This window comes from Triticum aestivum, chromosome 4A (assembly GCF_018294505.1).
Source record: "Triticum aestivum cultivar Chinese Spring chromosome 4A, IWGSC CS RefSeq v2.1, whole genome shotgun sequence".
Taxonomy (NCBI): Eukaryota; Viridiplantae; Streptophyta; class Magnoliopsida; order Poales; family Poaceae; genus Triticum; species Triticum aestivum.
Window position 1 is genome coordinate 616,714,358 of NC_057803.1, and position 15,260 is coordinate 616,729,617.

Below are 15,260 nucleotides of genomic sequence, written 5' to 3' on the forward strand. Positions count from 1 at the left end.
TATATAAATATATATACCTTGCCGGTCATGACTTCATCAATTCGTTCGTCGCGATCGAATATCATATCACCCTCTCCGTGTTGTTTAGAAATTCGGAGCCGTCATAATCTTCTTCGTTCTGATCATCATCTGGCCCGCGTATTATATCGAACATGGTCTGTTCTCCCTCTCTGTTGGTATTGTCCGCCATAGCTTTTATTTAACTATGCCAAAAGAAATATAAAACAATTTAGTATTCAAATTACATCGTCTCGAATAATAGATATAATCTCGAATACATCATCTCGAATAATAGATATAATCTCGAATACATCGTCTCAAATAATAGATATAATCTCGAATACATCGTCTCGAATAATATATAATATTGAATAGTACATCACTGGCTAGGTAGCTAATTAAAGATCGAATACTACAGAAGAATCTAGGACACTCGCGGTTCCTGCGGCGCGGGCGGTGGACACCCAAAGAGAAGGAACCCTCACAGGATCATAGCTGAAGTGAGATCCCTGAAGAAACTGCCAGGTATTGGAGAACCCGCCGCCCTCTAACGCAACCATGTAGCGATGGACGTGCTCGTCCTCCTCCCTGACACGGCGACGTACCACCTCCGGCGGGGCCGGCTCCCTCCGCACCGAAACTGGCGCGAACGCCACCAAATGAGATCAGGGTCGACGATGGGACCCGGGGCCGGGTTCCTCATCAAGTGGCGCGCCCCTCCAGGCAGCAGCTCCCAGTACCAGCCCGGCGGAGCCCAGTCCCGGACATGGGTCAGTCGGACATCATCGTGGACGGGTCGACGACGAGGATGCGGGCCGGGCATCGTCGAGAACAAATACTAGCTATATGCCCGCAAAAAGTAACATTTTTTTAATGATTGGATTTTGATAACTGAAATTTCTAACATTTCTATATAACACTAATTATGCGATCATTGCATATGTCAAAATTCTATATGCTATTTCATACTAATTAAGCATCTAACACTAAAAACAGAAAACACAACTTTTATACATCCATTAAAAAACTGAAAAACAACATTATATAAAAAAATTCCATACTAATTAAACACTAATTCTATCCATCTAACATGCATTCATACATATATACTAGTGAAAAAATAATAATATAAAAAATCTAAACTTATTAAACATACAAAATACGTATATACTAATATATACATGCATTAATTCATACATATGTACGTGTGTGTGTGTGTTCATCATGCTTGTGTGTGTGTGTGTGTGTATGGGCTCGGGGAGGGGCGACGCCCATGGTGGCCGATGGGGGCGAGGGAGAGGGGTTAGAGGGGGAGAGCTCACAGCAGGGCGACGGCGATGGCGAGGCGACGACCGGGGGCGGCGGCGGGCCGGGGCGTGACGCGGGGGCGGCGACGCGGGGACAGCGCGACGGGGACGGGCCCGGGGCGGCGACGGAGACGAGGGCGGCGACGGGGACGGGGGCGGCGACGGGGACGGGGGCGGCGACGGCGTCAATCGATCGGGGCGCGCGGGCGGTGCTTCAATGGGGAAACAGAGGAAGAAACAGAAGGAGAATGAAATTTTCGTAAGTGTTGTATATATAGAAGGCATCTTTAGTACCGGTTGGAGCCACCAGCCGGTACTAAAGGCCTGTTTTGGCCGGGCCAAGCGGCGGGAACCGCACCCCCTTTAGTACCGGTTGGTGGCTCCAACCGGTACTAAAGGCCTTTAGTACCTTTAGTACCGGTTGGTGCCACGAACCGGTACTAAAGGGGGTGCACTGGCGCAGGTGCGGTGCGCAAGTTTAGTCCCACCTCGCTAGCCGAGGGGCGACCGCACTGGTTTATAAACCCTCGTGCGGTAGCTCTCTCGAGCTCCTCTCCAAAGCAGGCCTACTGGGCCTACATGTTCTGTGCTGTCCTGTTAGCCTACTAGGCCTTTGCGGGCCTGCATCCTGGCCCAACAACAGGTTGGGTTTCTAGTCGTATGCAGGCCGCTCTGGCCTAGTAGGCGGGTTTTTTTTTATTTTTTTGCTTTATTTATTTTTGAGTTGTTTTTTTGTATTTAGAGTTTCTTTGTGAATATTTTTGCTTTAGGTACAAAAAATTACAAACTTTCTGTTAGTGCCTGTAGTTTTCAAATTTGAATAGTTTAAATTTCAAATTATTTAAAATTAGTGTGAATCACTAGTTTATGAATAACTTAACTTTAAAAATCAGTAAAGGCATGAAAGAATTTGTTTGCACATAAAATTTCTTCGCGTTTCAAATGCCAAAACACATAATTAACTACCCTAACTATTACAGAGATTCCCTTCTGGGTGTGAAACACAAAAGAAAGTGATGATAGTGAAGTCGATCACATCCCAGATCTTTGGGTGTGAAACTTTTTCTTCGCGTGTGTCCCTTTGCGCCGTAACCATGGAAAATCTTCATCATTTAACGGGATGCTCAGGTCAATATTCACTGTGAATGGAGCAATTTCATCAAACTTTTCATAATCTTCTAACTTGTCTGTCTTGTCATCCACTCCCATGATGTTTCTCTTCCCAGAAAGAACTATGTGCCGCTTTGGCTCATCGTACAATGCATTCGCTTCCTTATCTTTTCTTTTTCTTGGCTTGGTAGACATGTCCTTCACATAGAAAACCTGTGGCACATCATTGGCTAGGACGAATGGTTCGTCTGCATACGTAAGATTGTTGAGATCCACTGTTGTCATTCCGTACTGCGGGTCTTCCGTTACCCCGCCTCGTGTCATATTGACCCATTTGCACCGAAACAAAGGGACCTTCAAACCAAGTCGATAGTCAAGTTCCCATATGTCCTGTATATAACCATAATATGTTTCCTTTCCCGTCTTGGTTTCTGCATCAAAGCGGACACCACTGTTTTGGTTGGTGCTCTTCTTATCTTGGGCGATCGTGTAAAATGTATTACCATTTATCTCGTACCCTTTGAAAGACATTATATTCGAAGATGGTAACTGGGACGGCAAGTACAGGTCATCTTCAATAGAGGTGTCATGCATGGTACGTGTCTGCAACCAGCTGGCGAAACTCCTGGTTTGTTCACGTGTAATCCAGTCATCAGACCGCTCCGGGTGTTTGGAGCGTAGCAAATTCTTGTGTTCATCCATATACGGAGTCACCAAGGCGGAATTCTATAGAACTGTGTAGTGTGCTTCAGTGAGAGAATTTCCGTCCATACATATTATTTGTTCCCCTCCTAGCGTGCCTTTTCCATCCAGTCTGCCCTTATGCCGCGATTCAGGAACACTTATCGGCTTAAGGTCAGGAATAAAGTCAATACAAAACTCAATGACCTCCTCATTTTGACGGCCCTTGGAGATGCTTCCTTCTGGCCTAGCACGGTTATGAACATATTTCTTTAAGACTCCCATGAACCTCTCAAAGGGGAACATATTGTGTAGAAATACAGGACCCAAAACGTTAATCTTTTCGCATAGGTGAACTAGGACGTGCGTCATGATGTTGAAGAAGGATGGTGGGAACACCAACTCGAAACTGACAAGACATTGCACCAAATCATTCTCTAACCTTGGTATGATTTCTGGATCGATTACCTTCTGAGAGATTACATTGAGAAATGCACATAGCTTCACAATGGCTAATCGAACGTTTTCCGGTAGAAGCCCCCTCGATGCAACCGGAAGCAGTTGCGTCATAATCACGTGGAAGTCATGAGACTTTAGGTTCTGGAACTTTTTCTCTGCCATGTTTATTATTCCCTTTATATTCGACGAGAAGCCAGACGGTACCTTAATACCGAGCAGGCATTCAAAGAAGATTTCCTTCTTTTCTTTGGTAAGAGCGTAGCTTGCATGACCCTGATGTATGCCGTCTTTTCCGTGCATACGTTGCTGGTCCTCTCGTGCCTCAGGTGTATCTTTTGTCTTCCCATACACGCCCAAGAAGCCAAGCAGGGTCACACAAAGATTCTTCGTCACGTGCATCACGTTGATTGCGGAGCGGACCTCTAGGTCTTCCCAATAGGGCAGGTCCCAAAATATAGATTTCTTCTTCCACATGGGTGTGCGTCCGTCAGCGTCATTTGGAACAGGTTATCCACCAGGACCCTTTCCAAAGACCACCTTCAAATCCTTGACCATATCATGTACATCAGCACCAGTACGGTGGCGAGGCTTCGTTCGGTGATCTGCCTCACCTTTGAAATGCTTGCCTTTCTTTCTTACGGGATGCCTGCTCGGAAGAAATCGACGATGTCCCAGGTACACATTCTTCTTACAATTAGCCAAATATATACTGTCGGTATCGTCCAAACAGTGCGTGCATGCGCGGTATCCCTTGTTTGTCTGTCCTGAAAGGTTACTGAGAGCAGGCCAATCATTGATGGTCACGAACAACAACGCCTTTAGGTCAAATTCTCCCCCATGTGCTCATCCCACGCACGTACACCTGTTCCATTCCACAGTTGTAAGAGTTCTTCAACTAATGGCCTTAGGTACACATCAATGTCGTTGTCGGGTTACTTAGGGTCTTGGATGAGCACTGGCATCATAATGAACTTCCGCTTCATGCACAACCAAGGAGGAACGTTATACAAACATAGAGTCACATGCCAGGTGGTATGGTTGCTGCTCTGCTCCCCAAAAGGATTAATGCCATCTGCGCTTAGACCAAACCATACGCTCCTTGCGTCATCTGCAAACTCCTTACCGTACTTTCTTTCGATTTTTCTCCACTGCGACCCGTCAGCGGGTACTCTCAACTTTCCGTCTTTCTTACGGTCTTCTCTGTGCCATCGCATCGCCTTGGCATGCTCTTTGTTTTGGAACAAACGTTTCAACCGTGGTATTATAGGAGCATACCACATCACCTTGGCAGGAATCTTCTTCCTGGGGCACTCGCCCTCGACATCACCAGGGTCATCGCGGCTGATCTTATAGCGCAATGCACCACATACCGGGCAAGCGTTCAAATCCTCATACTCACCGCGGTAGAGGATGCAATCATTAGGGCATGCACGTATCTTCTGCACCTCTAACCCTAGAGGGCAGACAGCCTTCTTTGCTTCGTACGTACTCTCGGGCAATTCGTTGTCCTTTGGAAGCATATCCTTTATCATTACCAGCAACTTTCCAAATCCCTTGTCAGATACACCATTCTCTGCCTTCCATTGCAGCAATTCCAGTGTGGTGCCCAGCTTTTTCTTGTCACCTACGCAATTCGGGTACAACAATTTTTTGTGATCCTCTAACATGCGCTGCAACTTCTTCTCCAAATCACTTGCGCAGTTTCTCTTTGCATCGGCAATGGCCCGACCTAGATCAACAACGGGCTCATCTGATGCCTCTTCTTCAGCTTCTTCCTGCATTGCCGGCTCAGCTTCTTCCCGCATTACCGGCTCAGCTTCTTCCCCCATTGTTGTATCATCGTATTCAGGGAACCCATGGCCAGGATAGCTGTCGTCGTCCTATTCTTCTTCATTGTCTTCCATCATAACCCCTCTTTCTCCGTGCTTGGTCCAAACATTATAGTGGGCCATGAAACCGGACTTCAACAGGTGGACGTGAATGGTTCTTGACGTAGAGCAATTGTGACCATTCTTACAACCAGCACATGGATAAGGCATAAAACCATCCGCCCGCTTGTTTGCCTCAGCCGCAAGCAGAAAAGTATGCACGCCCTCAACGAACTGGGGAGAGCATCGGTCATCGTACATCCATTGCCGGCTCATCTGTTGGAAATATGCCCTAGAGGCAATAATAAATTGGTTATTATTATATTTCCTTATTCATGATAATCGTTTATTATCCATGCTAGAATTGTATTGATAGGAAACTCAGATACATGTGTGGATACATAGACAACACCATGTCCCTAGTAAGCCTCTAGTTGACTAGCTCGTTGATCAATAGATGGTTACGGTTTCCTGACCATGGACATTAGATGTCGTTGATAACGGGATCACATCATTGGGAGAATGATGTGATGGACAAGACCCAATCCTAAGCCTAGCACAAAGATCGTGTAGTTCGTATGCTAAAGCTTTTCTAATGTCAAGTATCATTTCCTTAGACCATGAGATTGTGCAACTCCCGGATACCGTAGAAGTGCTTTGGGTGTGCCAAACGTCACAACGTAACTGGGTGGCTATAAAGGTACACTACAGGTATCTCCGAAAGTGTCTGTTGGGTTGGCACGAATCGAGACTGGGATTTGTCACTCCGTGTAAACGGAGAGGTATCTCTGGGCCCACTCGGTAGGACATCATCATAATGTGCACAATGTGATCAAGGAGTTGATCATGGGATGATGTGTTACGGAACGAGTAAAGAGACTTGCCGGTAACGAGATTGAACAAGGTATCGGGATACCGACGATCGAATCTCGGGCAAGTATCGTACCGCTAGACAAAGGGAATTGTATACGGGATTGATTAAGTCCTTGACATCGTGGTTCATCCGATGAGATCATCGTGGAACATGTGGGAGCCAACATGGGTATCCAGATCCCGCTGTTGGTTATTGACCGGAGAGTCATCTCGGTCATGTCTGCATGTCTCCCGAACCCGTAGGGTCTACACACTTAAAGTTCGGTGACGCTAGGGTTATAGAGATATTAGTATGCAGTAACCCGAAAGTTGTTCGGAGTCCCGGATGAGATCCCGGACGTCACGAGGAGTTCCGGAATGGTCCGGAGGTAAAGATTTATATATAGGAAGTGCTATTTCGGCCATTGGGACAAGTTTCGGGGTCACCGGTATTGTACCGGGACCACCGGAAGGGTCCCGGGGGTCCATCGGGTGGGGCCACCTGCCCCGGAGGGGCACATGGGCTGTAGGGGGTGCGCCTTGGCCTATATGGGCCAAGGGCACCAGCCCCAAGAGGCCCATGCGCCAAGAGAAGAGGAAAAGGAAGAGTCCTAAAAGGGGAAGGCACCTCCGAGGTGCCTTGGGGAGGTGGGACTCCTCCCTGGCCGCACCCTTCCTTGGAGGAAGGGCCAAGGCTGCGCCCCCCCTCTCCCTTGGCCCTATATATAGTGGGGGGAAGGGAGGGGAACCATACCTAAGCCCTGGCGCCTCCCTCTCCCTCCCATGACACATCTCCCTCCTCCCGCAGCGCTTGGCGAAGCCCTGTTGGAATCTCGCTACTTCCACCACCACGCCGTCGTGCTGCTGGATCTCCATCAACCTCTCCTCCCCCCTTGCTGGATCAAGATGGAGGAGACTTCGCTGCTCCGTACGTGTGTTTAACGCGAAGGTGCCGTCCGTTCGGCGCTAGGATCATCGGTGATTTGGATCACGACGAGTACGACTCCATCAACCCCGTTCTCTTGAATGCTTCCGCGCGCGATCTACAAGGGTATGTAGATCCACTCCTCCCTCGTTGCTAGATGACTCCATAGATAGATCTTGGTGACACGTAGGAAAATTTTGAATTTATGCTACGTTCCCCAACAGTGGCATCATGAGCTAGGTCTATGCGTAGTTTCTATGCACGAGTAGAATACAAAGTAGTTGTGGGCGATGATTTTGTTCAATATGCTTGCCGTTACTAGTCCAATCTTGATTCGGCGGCATTGTAGGATGAAGCGGCCCGGACCAACCTTACACGTACGCTTACGTGAGACCGGTTCCACCGACTAACATGCACTAGTTGCATAAGGTGGCTGGCGGGTGTCTGTCTCTCCCACTTTAGTCGGATCGGATTCGATGAAAAGGGTCCTTATGAAGGGTAAATAGCAATTGGCATATCACGTTGTGGTTTTTGCGTAGGTAAGAAACGTTCTTGCTAGAAACCCATAGCAGCCACGTAAAACATGCAAACAACAATTAGAGGACGTCTAACTTGTTTTTGCAGGGTATGCTATGTGATGTGATATGGCCAAAGGATGTGATGAATGATATATGTGATGTATGAGATTGATCATGTTCTTGTAATAGGAATCACGACTTGCATGTCGATGAGTATGACAACCGGCAGGAGCCATAGGAGTTGTCTTAATTTATTTATGACCTGCGTGTCAACATAAACGTCATGTAATTACTTTACTTTATTGCTAACCGTTAGCTGTAGTAGTAGAAGTAATAGTTGACGAGACAACTTCATGAAGACACGATGATGGAGATCATGATGATGGAGATCATGGTGTCATGCCGGTGACGATGATGATCATGGAGCCCCGAAGATGGAGATCAAAAGGAGCAATATGATATTGGCCATATCATGTCACTATTTGATTGCATGTGATGTTTATCATGTTTTGCATCTTGTTTACTTAGAACGACGGTAGTAAATAAGATGATCCCTCATAATAATTTCAAGAAAGTGTTCCCCCTAACTGTGCACCGTTGCGACAGTTCGTTGTTTCAGAGCACCACATGATGATCGGGTGTGATAGATTCTAACGTTCACATACAACGGGTGTAAGACAGATTTACACACGCGAAACACTTAGGTTGACTTGACGAGCCTAGCATGTGTACAGACATGGCCTCGGAACACAAGAGACCGAAAGTTCGAGCATGAGTCGTATGGTAGATACGATCAACATGAAGATGTTCACCGATGTTGACTAGTCCGTCTCACGTGATGATCGGACACGGCCTAGTTGACTCGGATCATGTAATCACTTAGATGACTAGAGGGATGTCTATCTGAGTGGGAGTTCATAAGATGAACTTAATTATCCTGAACATAGTCAAAAGGTCTTCGCAAATTATGTCGTAGCTCGCGCTTCAGTTTTACTGTTTTGATATGTTCCTAGAGAAAATTTAGTTGAAAGTTGATAGTAGCAATTATGCGGACTAGGTCCGTAAACTGAGGATTGTCCTCATTGCTTCATAGAAGGCTTATGTCCTTAATGCACCGCTCAGTGTGCTGAACCTCGAACGTTGTCTGTGGATGTTGCGAACATCTGACATACACATTTTGATAACTACGTGATAGTTCAGTTAAACGGTTTAGAGTTGAGGCACCGAAGACGTTTTGAAACATCGCGAAACATATGAGATGTTTCGAGGGCTGAAATTGGGATTTCAGGCTCGTGCCCACGTCAAGAGGTATAAGACCTCCGACGATTTTCTTAGCCTGCAAACTAAGGAGAAAAGCTCAATTGTTGTGCTTGTGCTCAGATTGTCTGAGTACAACAATCGCTTGAATCGAGTGGGAGTTGATCTTCCAGATGAAATAGTGATGGTTTCTCCGAAGTCATTACCACCAAGCTGCTAGAGCTTCGTGATGAACTATGATATATCAGGGACATATATGATGATCCTTGAGATATTCGCGATGTTTGACACTGCGAAAGTAGAAATCAAGAAGGAGTATCAATTGTTGATGGTTGGTGAAACCACTAGTTTCAAGAAGGGCAAGGGAATAAAGGGATACTTCATGAAACGGCAATTCAGCTGCTGCTCTAGTGAAGAAATCCAAGGTTGAACCCAAACCCGAGACTAAGTGCTTCTGTAATAAGGGGAACAGCCACTGGAGCAGAATTACCCTAGATACTTGGTAGATGAGAAGGCTGGCAAGGTCGATAGAAGTATATTGGATATACATTGTGTTAATGTGTACTTTACTAGTACTCCTAGTAGCACCATGGTATTAGATACCGGTTCGGTTGCTAAGTGTTAGTGACTCGAAATAAAAGCTACGGAATAAACGGAGACTGGCTAAAGGTGAGATGACGATATGTGTTGGAAGTATTTCCAAGGTTGATCAAAGATCGTACGCTCCCTCTACCATCAAGATTGGTGTTTACGTTGAGCATAGACATGATTGGATTATGTCTATCGCAATACGGTTATTCATTTAAGGAGAATAATGGTTACTCTGTTTATTTGAATAATACCTTCAATGGTCTTACACCTGAAATGAATGGTTTATTGAATCTCGATCGTAGTGATACACATGTTCATGCCAAAAGATAAGATAGTAATGATAGTACCACCTACTTGTGGCACTGCCACGTAAGTCATATCGGTATAAAACGCATGAAGAAGCTCCATGTTGATGGATCTTTGGACTCACTCATTTTTGAAAGGTTTGAGACATGCGAACCATGTCTATTGGTAGATATGCATGAAGAAACTCCATGCAAATGGACCGTTTGGACTCACTTGATTTTGAATCACTTGAGACATGCAAATCATACCACATGGGCAAGATGACTGAAAGCCTCGTTTTCAGTAAAATGGAACTAGAAAGCAACTTGTTGGAAGTAATACATTTTGATGTGTGCAATCCAATGAGTGCTGAGGCATGTAGTGGATATCGTTATGTTCTTACTTCACAGATGATTTGAGTAGATGTTGAGTATATTTACTTGATGAATCACGAGTCTGAATTATTGAAAGGTTCAAGTAATTTCAGGGTGAAGTTGAAAGATCGTCGTGACAAGAGGATAAAATATCTATGATATGATCATAGAGATGAATATCTGAATTACGAGTTTGGCACAGAATTAAGACATTGTGGAAATTGTTTCACAACTAATACAGCCTGGAACACCATAGTGTGATGGTGTGTCCGAACATCATAACTGCACCCTATTGGATATGATGCATACCATGATGTCTCTTATCGAATTACCACGATAGTTTATGGGTTAGGCATTAGAGACAACCACATTCACTTTAAATAGGGCACCACGTAATTCCGATGAGATGACACCGTATGAACTATGGTTTAGAGAAACCTAAGCTGTCATTTCTTAGAAGTTAGGGGCTGCGACGCTTATGTGAAAAAGTTTCAGGCTGATAAGCTCAAACCCAAAGCGGATAAATGCATCTTCATAGGACACCCAAAACAGTTGCGTATACCTCCTGTCTCAGATCCGAAAGCAATAAGGGATTGTTTCTAGAATCGGGTCCTTTCTCGAGGAAAAGTTTCTCTCGAAAGAATTGAGTGGGAGGATGGTGGAGACTTGATGAGGTTATTGAACTGTCTCTTCAACTAGTGTGTGGCAGGGCACAGGAAGTTGTTCCTGTGGAACCTACACCAATTGAAGTGGAAGCTTATGATAGTGATCATGAAACTTCAGATCAAGTCACTAACAAACCTCGTGGGATGACAAGGATGCGTACTACTTCAGAGTGGTACGTAATCCTGTCTTGGAAGTCATGTTGCTAGACAACAATGAACCTACGAGCTATGGAGAAGCAATGGTGGGCCCGGATTCCGATAAATGGCTCGAGGCCATAAAATCCGAGAGAGGATCCATGTATGAAAACAAAGTGTAGACTTTGGCAGAACAACTCGATGGTCGTAAGGCTGTTGAGTGCAGATGGATTTTTAAAAGGAAGACGGACAATGATGGTAAATGTCACCATTAAGAAAGCTTAAGAAGTTTCCCGACAAGTTCAAGGAGTTGACTGCGGTGAAACTTTCTCACTCGTAGCGATGCTAAGAGTCTGTTGGAATTATGTTAGCAATTACTGCATTATTTGTGAAATCTTGCAGATAGGATGTCAAAATATTGTTTCCTTGATGATTTTCTTGAGGAAAGGTTGTATGTGATACAACCGGAAGGTTTTGTCAATCCTGAAAGATGCTAATAAGTATGCAAAGCTCCAGCAATCCTTCTAAGGACTGGAGTAAGCATCTCGGAGTTGGAATGTACGCTTTGATGAGATGATCAAAGATTTTGGGTGTATACAAAGTTTATGAGAAACTTGTATTTCCAAAGAAGTGAGTGGGAGCACTACAGAATTTCTGATAAATATATGTTGTTGACATATTGTTGATCAGAAATGACGTAGAATTTCTGGAAAGCATATAGGGTTATTTGGAAAGTGTTTTTCAATGGAAAGCCTGGATTAAGCTACTTGAACATTGAGCATCAAGATCTATAAGGATAGATCAAAACGCTTAATGGTACTTTCAAATGAGCACATACCTTGACATGATCTTGAAGGTGTTCAAGATGGATCAGTCAAAGAAGGAGTTCTTGCCTGAGTTGTAAGGTATGAAGTTAAGACTTAAAGCTCGACCATGGCAGAATAGAGAGAAAGGACGAAGGTCGTCCCCTATGCTTAAGACATAGGCTCTACAGTATGCTATGTTGTGTACCGCACCTGAAATGTGCCTTGCCATGAGTCAGTCAAGGGGTACAAGAGTGATCTAAGAATGGATCACAGGACAGCGGTCAAAGTTATCCTTAGTAACTTGTGGACTAAGGAATTTTCTCAATTATGGAGGTGGTAAAAGAGTTCGTCGTAAAGGGTTACGCCGATGCAAACTTTGACACTAATCCAGATTATTCTGAGTAGTAAACTGGATTCGTATAGTAGAACAGTTATTTGGAATAGCTCCAAATAGAATGTGGTAGCTGCATCTAGGAGATGACATAGAGATTTGTGAAGTACATACGGATCTGAAAGATTCAGACCCGTTGACTATAACATCTCTCACAAGCATAACATGATCAAACCCAGAACTCATCAAGTGTTAATCACATGGTAATGTGAACTAGATTATTGACTCTAGTAAACTCTTTGGGTGTTAGTCACATGGGGATGTGACCTTGAGTGTTAATCACATAGCGATGTGAACTGGATTATTGACTCTAGTGCAAGTGGGAGACTGTTGGAAATATGCCCTATAGGCAATAATAAATTGGTTATTATTATATTTCCTTATTCATGATAATCGTTTATTATCCATGCTAGAATTGTATTGATAGGAAACTCAGATACATGTGTGGATACATAGACAACACCATGTCCCTAGTAAGCCTCTAGTTGACTAGCTCGTTGATCAATAGATGGTTACGGTTTCCTGACCATGGACATTGGATGTCGTTGATAACGGGATCACATCATTAGGAGAATGATGTGATGGACAAGACCCAATCCTAAGCCTAGCACAAGATCATGTAGTTCGTATGCTAAAGCTTTTCTAATGTCAAGTATCATTTCCTTAGACCATGAGATTGTGCAACTCCCGGATACCGTAGGAGTGCTTTGGGTGTGCCAAACGTCACAACGTAACTGGGTGGCTATAAAGGTACACTACAGGTATCTCCGAAAGTGTCTGTTGGGTTGGCACGAATCGAGACTGGGATTTGTCACTCCGTGTAAACGGAGAGGTATCTCTGGGCCCACTCGGTAGGACATCATCATAATGTGCACAATGTGATCAAGGAGTTGATCACGGGATGATGTGTTACGGAACGAGTAAAGAGACTTGCCGGTAACGAGATTGAACAAGGTATCGGGATACCGACGATCGAATCTCGGGCAAGTATCGTACCGCTAGACAAAGGGAATTATATACGGGATTGATTAAGTCCTTGACATCGTGGTTCATCCGATGAGATCATCGTGGAACATGTGGGAGCCAACATGGGTATCCAGATCCCGCTGTTGGTTATTGACCGGAGAGTCATCTCGGTCATGTCTGCATGTCTCCCGAACCCGTAGGGTCTACACACTTAAGGTTCGGTGACGCTAGGGTTATAGAGATATTAGTATGCGGTAACCCAAAAGTTGTTCGGAGTCCCGGATGAGATCCCGGACGTCATGAGGAGTTCCGGAATGGTCCGGAGGTAAAGATTTATATATAGGAAGTGCTATTTCGGCCATCGGGACAAGTTTCGGGGTCATCGGTATTGTACCGGGACCACCGGAAGGGTCCCGGGGGCCCACCGGGTGGGGCCACCTGCCCCGGGGGGCACATGGGCTGTAGGGGGTGCGCCTTGGCCTATATGGGCCAAGGGCACCAGCCCCAAGAGGCCCATGCGCCAAGAGAAGAGGAAAAGGAAGAGTCCTAAAAGGGGAAGGCACCTCCGAGGTGCCTTGGGGAGGTGGGACTCCTCCCTGGCCGCACCCTTCCTTGGAGGAAGGGCCAAGGCTGCGCCCCCCCCTCTCCCTTGGCCCTATATATAGTGGGGGGAAGGGAGGGGAACCATACCTAAGCCCTGGCGCCTCCCTCTCCCTCCCATGACACATCTCCCTCCTCCCGCAGCGCTTGGCGAAGCCCTGTTGGAATCCCGCTACTTCCACCACCACGCCGTCGTGCTGCTGGATCTCCATCAACCTCTCCTCCCCCCTTGCTGGATCAAGATGGAGGAGACGTCGCTGCTCCGCACGTGTGTTGAACGCGGAGGTGACGCCCGGTTGGCGCTAGGATCATCGGTGATTTGGATCATGACGAGTACGACTCCATCAACCCCGTTCTCTTGAACGCTTCTGTGCGCGATCTACAAGGGTATGTAGATCCACTCCTCCCTCGTTGCTAGATGACTCCATAGATAGATCTTGGTGACACGTAGGAAAATTTTGAATTTATGCTACGTTCCCCAACATCATCTTCATTACACAACACCGAATAGACCAAATTAATACAAGTTCATACATAAAGTTCATACAACACTTAAATGCAACAAACAAATAACTCTCTAGCTAAAGCATTTAAATGCAACAACAAATGCGATCAAGATCGCAACTAAGGTAACAATGGATCCAACAGCATAATGATACCAAGCCTCACTATCGATGGCATATTTTCTAATCTTTTTAATCTTCAAGCGCATTTTCTCCATCTTGATCTTGTGATCATCGACGACATCAGCAACATGCAACTCCAATTCCATCTTCTCCCCCTCAATTCTTTTCAATTTTTCTTTCAAGTACTCGTTTTCTCTTTCAACTAAATTTAACCTCTCGACAATAGGGTCGGTTGGAATTTCCAGTTCACATACCTCCTAGAAAAAAATTCTATGTCAACTTGATGGGCATAATTTGTCATAAACACGAAATGCAACTAGTTTTAAAAGAGAATATATATACCACATCCGAATCATAACAAGGACGAGGGCCGACGGGGACGGATATCAAAACCATGGCACTATATGTATAACAAACAACGTACGGGTAAGATAATTATACGAGTAACTATATATCCAAATCACACAAACATCAATTTTTATATAAAATTTCATGAACAAGAGGCTCACCACAAGGTGGTGCCGGCGACGGGACGGTGCGGGCGATCAACGGTGGTTACGATGGAGATTTAGAAGGCACTAAGTAAACCACACCTACATATGCAAACTAAGTGTTATTTTTGACCTTAAATTGCATATAAATCAAATACTAGCACATATATATATATCCTCCCAAATTACTAAACTCACAAATTAATCACTATATAAAGCATTGCAAGAGCTAATCTAGCAATGAGAGATGAAAGGACAAAGTTGCTAACCTTTGTGATCATTTGAATGGATGGGGGCCTTCAAATCTTGACAAATTTTGAGAAAAATGTGTGATGAGCTCGAGAGGAAGAGGG

At 45.1% G+C, this 15,260-nt stretch overlaps 1 pseudogene; it reads right to left on the bottom strand.

Annotated features, from left to right (window-relative positions):
• LOC123084078 (uncharacterized) overlaps positions 1–15,260 on the bottom strand; it is a 28,362-nt pseudogene that overhangs the window by 6,357 nt on the left and 6,745 nt on the right.